Raw genomic sequence first — 6,571 nt, 5'->3', positions numbered from 1 at the left:
AGGCTATATCCCATGAAACAACACATAAATGGCTCACTACTTTGTTAGTGAGTATAATAAGGTCATACAACTAATAAGCCTATGCATGTAACATCTAGGTAATATAAGAGTATGTAAAGAGTATAATATATGTTAACATGGCATAAAATACATAGTGTTCACGCAAATATTTTAAAAAGTTGTCATTTTGTGCTATGAAATGTGCCATGTAGTCGTTTCCTACGCCCTACCCCCAACTTAAAACTTCAGTGTCCTCACTAAAGTGTGGAAAGAAAGAACCTGGGAATCATGGGAAAGGAAACATGGCATGGTGCAATAAAAATCAACCAGTTTACCTATGTAAGTAAGAAATATAAGATCTAGACATCACATGCAATAATTCACTGAAGCACAAAAGACATGGAGATACCAAAAACACCATGTATTTTCATTTATATTCATAGGCAGTAAGGTGTATATAGATCATCAAGAGAATAGGTACAACCCTTCCAAAAGTATGGTGATGCTCAAGACAAAAGAAAATACAAATAAGAGAAAAGAAATGAAATAAAAAGAAAGAAGACAGTATATACACATAAAGCGCATCAAAAAATTATCCCAAAAATTAGCCTTAGCCTAATCTGAGTCAGTAGCACCCCCAACTTACCTATGACCTACTCTAAGGTCCCTAAACGCTATATACTCGACAATGTACAACCTATAGACTCAAAGAAGAAAGAAAAATAAGAAACACAATTGGGTTGCCCCCACAAGTGCTAAGTTTACCATCTTCAGCCAGACGCAGTGAATGCTCATTTCGAATTCAACCAAGATCAATAATAAGAACCTTCTCCACTAATCCCTCACTAGCCAAATTCACATGTCCAAGGCCTTATCTCTAGACTAGATATTGAGTCACAAACAGCAGAAATGTTCTCATATGAGCCCTCTAGGCCTGATATGGAAGGGCTATTAAGCTGAAGTTTGATTGCATTTTTGAGAGGGCGGTCAACCTTAAATTGGTTAAATGTGTCAACCATTGACTCAACATTAGCTTTCTTTTTACACTAGGGGTTTGAGTGAAGAGTTGCATGATAGGACACTGTAAGGATATAGTGGGACAATTCTCCATCATTAGAGAGGGCAAGTGTCTCGGTAGTAGCTACCAAACTAGGATAAGGAGGATTAGATGATTCATCTTTTGGTTCTCTCCTGATCTTTTCCCTACCCTTTTCTTGGTCTACTTTCTCCCCGACCCTATTGTTTATCTCTCTACCACTCCAAAGGGTGATTTCAGCCTAGGCTTGTCTATTATATGATGAAGTTCCAACACTTGGCTTGCATTCTACACCATATTGGCCCTTAGGGTTCACGAGAGGCTAGCTCGACAACTTACCCTCATCTCTCCTACTTAAAGAAGCAGCTAGTGGCCCCATAGTGGCTTCTATCTTGGCAATAGATTTGGAATAAGAGTGAAGTAGTTGCCAATTTACATGGCGATCAGCCTCTATGCCCTTGAGGGTTTTCAACACCATCTCCTAGAAGGAATCATACATAGGTTGAGGAGGAGATGGTAGTTGAAAATATAATGGTCTCAGGATAGTAACAGGAGGATTTTGAGAGTTTTGATATGGGCGAGGGGGTAGAGCATTGGGTGATATTTGAGTTTTTGATCTTGGAAACTTGGATCTTGTGGCCTCTAGGAGAAGTTGGGATATTGCCTCCACCCATAATTGAACGTATTGGAGTAGGGGCCATTTGATGGCCTATCATACCAATTATGGGTAGAATTAACTTCTTCCTACAAAAGCTCAGGTTGGGAAGGTGCATATGGGAAATAGTAGCTTGTATGTGTGGGGTCTTAGTAGATGGCACACACCTTTGCACATGCCACAGATTGTGGTTGTTATCTTAAGGAAGATAACTGATATAGCTTTTGAATGATGGCGTGTAGGGTGGGTGTTAGGTCATGGCTTGCCACCAACTCATAGAATCCTTTAGATTTGGAAGCGGATGGTTCGGAGGGTCTGTAAGAAGCAACATTATGCCGTTGAGAATTCTCGGCAAGGTTCTCGAAGTGAATCTGGGCCTAATTCTCATGTTTGGAGAGGAAAGTACCTCCACACGATGCATCCACTATCCAACTATCACGTTCAGCTAACCCTTCATAGAAGGTCTGAATTAATTGCCACTTAGGGACCTGATGGTGTGGGCATTGACATAGCAGATCCCTAAAGTGTTCCCACATCTCAAAAAATAGTTCCCCACCCATCTGTAAGAAACTAGTGATGGCTCTCCTAAGCTGGTTAGTCTTCCCAATTGGGAAGTACTTTTTCAAGAATTCGTGTTGCAAGGTGGCTCAGTTGGTCACCGAGTTCAGCTTTAAGGACGTCATCCAATATTTGGCCTTATTCTTTAGAGAGAATGTGAAAAGCCTAAGGCGGAAAGCATCATCACCAAAATTGTGGATGCAGATGGTGGAACAAATCTCAAGGAACTCATTTAGATGCTTGTAAGGATTTTCATTTGAATTCCCATAAAAATTGGGAAGCATCAAGATGAAAGAAGTTTTGATCTCAAATTGAGTTGCCTGGACATCCAGGAACCAGATGCAAGACTCTGAGGTGTATGCATTAGGTACAAAGTAATCCCTAAGAAGCCTAAGTGGTTGCTCCACCACCATAAGTTGGTGGTGAGCTTGGGGTTCCAATATTTGAACAGTGGGAACCAGTGGACGTTCGACCATTACTTTAAGTTCATACGACTCTGTAAACTCATGATTCGAAGTTGGTTTCCTAAGGGACCTACAGGATCTCTCAATCTTAGGGTCGATAGGAACGAACTCAGGATCCAAAAAATGCAAACCCAACATACACAATTTATAGCACACAAATTCAAAACTTAAGAGTTAGTAAAAAATGAAAATAAATAAAGAAAGATGAAAATAAAAGGAGAGAAAATCAAAAACACAAGACAACAATACTTTAAAGTGGAAGTTGGCTTATAACCGTAGCCAAGTCCCTGGCAATGGCGCCAAATTTTGGTAGGCTTGCCAAGGCTTGGGTCCTTAACTACCAAAAATAATATTTATAAAACCTAACTATCCCAAGTTTAGTAGAAAGTGGGTAAGTTGGGTATTGAGTTATCAAACCCCTTCCAAATTAGTTTACTATAGCCTTATATAAAAGAGAAGTAAAAAGGTGGTATTTTTCAATGGGTGAAGTCTAACAATATACTAGAAAGAATGTAAAAGAAAGCAAGTAAATCTAAGTTAACCCAACTCTTAAAAAGCAGTGTTTAGACATGAATATAGTTTAGGATGTTGTTTTGCGTAATCTAAGTTCAGTGAGTTTACCATACTAAACTAATAGGAACCCGGCTAAACAATCCAAGGAGTCATTTGATGGCATAGAGTAGTAAGGGTGCATCAGCCGTCTGAAGCACGGTTAGGAACCAGAGTATACTCTATCACAAATGATCATGAGAACCTTTATAGGAGACTTTAGCCGAATATATGTACCTAATTGAAGCAATAGAGGTGCTAATCTTATCACTAAACATCATCACCATCCAAATAATAAATGAAAGCAGTAAAGAGAAAGCATGTGAAAAGATCATCCCTTTGCATTCATCACATCTGTCACTAATGACAGGAAGTACAAAAGAATACCATGTAATATACACTAGAAGACACATGAACATCGCCGAATGTCACAGGCTGTCGGACACTTCATGCACAGCCCATAAATCTATACTACTCCGAATCTAACTTGGCTTTCAATGGCATCCTAAGGCTGTCACTAACCTAAGAGAGGCCAAATAGGAACCCAAAGAACATGTTCATAGCTATTATTTATACCCATTAGGGTTTACAAGGTTTGAATTTCAAAATAGGAAAGTTCTGCAAAAATCTCGCGCAAGAAGATCGTCAATTTCGACCAAGTCGCACCCTATTTTTCCCCTAGTCGTGACCTAGTCGAGCTACTGGGCTAGATCTAGATTTGGTCATCCCTTAAGATCTTACTAGTCAAGATTCAGACCTAGTTGTCCCTCAATGTCTTGCTGGTTGAGATTTGCAGGATCTTAGTCTCCAAGAAAGCTCAGGAATTCGACCTGGTGGCCCCTCAAGGTCCCTTGTTAGACCACTTGGTCGAGATTCTTAGTATTACTAGGCTCAGTAATCTTTTGTACCTAGACTTGGTCGTCCCTTGAGGGTCACATGGTCAAAAACTTGGTTGAACCTTGCAGCATATCGATCTCAATCTGAACCTTTGAGTTTGTAGTGGATGACTTAGTCACCTTTTGTGTTGGATGGTCGCACCACATGGTTAAACCTAGTCTTCTTTTCCTTTTGATGCTTTGAGGCCCTTTGAAGTTGGTTGAACATTTTATTTAACCTTTAAGTTTTCCAAATACTCTCTTGGCTTCTCATATTGCTTAACTCCTTGGTTTTAACCTGTTTTTCCTACATCATGAACAAACCTTGCATAACTCTGAACTATGTTAACAAAGGGCATATACAACATAAAAGAAGACAAAACAAAGGTAAATGAGGGCCTAAAATCATGCATTTTAGGGACTCATCAGATGTGGTGAGTAGGTGAGAGGCACTAGGGTGAAGGACCCAACACATCGCTATTAGGCTAGATTCCATTCTTATGAAACTAGCCCATTCTATTTTCCTTGTCAATTTTTCGATGTACATGAGATGTTTAAGCATGCATATTTTTCCATACGTATGAGAGTGACCCCATATTCTTAAGTGTTTTTTAGAGTATATTGGTGAAACTAAGTCAAGACAACCGTTCTGTATGTGTTTAAGGATGACTTAAGTGAGATGAATCATTCACTTTACACATGCCTTGTGATTATGCTTGCTCAAACTTAGATTTATATGATGATATTAACTCTAAATTCAAATTACTGATTGATTCTCTAAAGGTTCTTGTTTTCTTGATGGCTATACTCTGTTGAGACATGTATGAGTGATTTGCTTTGGAGTTGTCTTTATAAAAGAGTTATTTGCAAAGAAGCATGATTGCAATAATGTTATATATCTGTATGTGAAATGGTATGTTGACCCTATTTGTCATATTCCTATTTTGATTATGACAAATACTCAGGTATTTAATGTCTGCCAAGTTGATGTGCAAGTTTATCTTGCCAGTATCATATGATGGCACTTAGAGACCTGAAGGAAAATGAAGACCCTGAAGACCCTAGTTGATATTTATTTGTTATAATTTCTATTTGGGTGTGTAATCTTAATTAAGAAAAGGCTTTGTAATATTAAATAGGGTCTGGTATGCAATAATTAATACCTTACCTACTTGGTAGGATGGATAAGCTCAAGACCATAGATGGACCTTAGGGAACACCCTTCGGTCGACCGACACCGGATTTTTTAGGTGTTCCTAAAACAAAAAAGACCTAAAAATGACCCTAGGACACTGACTCATGCATACATATGATAGATCATTTGATTGGGGTGATTGAATGCTTGAAATAGGACCGAAATGCACAAAATGTGCACACTTGGTCGATCAACACTTCATGTACAAAATGCCCCCAGTCCATCGACCAAGGATCGGGTCAATAGGTTGACCACAGCCTGGTCGACCGAACTATTATAGTTCATTTGACCCCGTTCGACCGAACTCCATTGAAGTCAACATAGTTAACCATCTGGTCGACCGTGCAGAAAATACACACCAACGCCCTGGTTGACCGAGTTCCCACGTGTAGGAACTCAACGATCTGGTTGAACGACCGGCTCAGTTCAAAACCTTCTTGATCGACCAAACCTTGCAAGATAGGAAAATCACCTTCAGACTTACAAGTCCAGTCGACCGAGCTCACAGTTTCATTTTAGTCCTAGTCGACCGAGCCTCAAGAACTTCGATCGACCAAACTTGTCCTGGTCGACCGGTCCTTTCGGGTTGCCCCATATTTTCCCCATGATTAACATTTTTTTAACGGGGTTAAATTAATTAAATATTATTAAAACTTTTATAATTATTCCATTTGTGTCCTTAACGGTTATAATCGGGGGGGAAGTCTATATATACCCCTTCATTTGGAATAATTAGTTACAAGATTAGCAAAACAATTAGGAAATTTTCTCTGATTTTCAAAAGCTCTATTTCTCACATCCAAACTTTATTTATTCATTCTTACACATCCTCATTGCAAACCTTGCTAAGTAAGAGTGCTATTGTGAGTATCTAGTTAAGCTTACACTCTCGTTAGTTTTAGTTGATTGTTATATATTTTTATCTGAGAGTAAGCTTGAAGTTTTTCTAGGAGACTTCATTAATAAGTCTTCCGTAGGAAAATTTCGTATCGCTTGTGAGTTTTGCGTCATCGTTGCAATACTCAAGAGTTCGTATTACTTTTTATTTGTGAAATAATTTTTTGCAAATTGATTTCAAATATCTCATTTGATTTACTTTGAGAAATATTTTGTTGAGATATTTGTGTATACGCAAAAAGATCTTATTGAAATATCCTTTGATTGATTTTATTTTCTTCAACACAAAGATCAAATTGTTTTATAAATTAAATCTGAATATCTCTTGTGATTTATCTTGAG

At 38.4% G+C, this 6,571-nt stretch overlaps 1 non-coding gene across 1 annotated transcript; it reads left to right on the top strand.

The window, feature by feature from the left end:
• Positions 1 to 2,177: 2,177 nt before the first annotated feature.
• LOC131156805 (small nucleolar RNA R71) lies at positions 2,178 to 2,283 on the top strand. Its single transcript, XR_009137077.1, has one exon. It is a non-coding gene; the product is annotated as a small nucleolar RNA R71 (small nucleolar RNA).
• Positions 2,284 to 6,571: the final 4,288 nt, after the last annotated feature.

This window comes from Malania oleifera, chromosome 5, assembly GCF_029873635.1.
Source record: "Malania oleifera isolate guangnan ecotype guangnan chromosome 5, ASM2987363v1, whole genome shotgun sequence".
In the NCBI taxonomy this organism is placed as follows: domain Eukaryota; kingdom Viridiplantae; phylum Streptophyta; class Magnoliopsida; order Santalales; family Ximeniaceae; genus Malania; species Malania oleifera.
The sequence above is the reverse complement of the archived record's forward strand: the minus strand, read 5'-3'. Positions and strand labels throughout refer to the sequence as shown.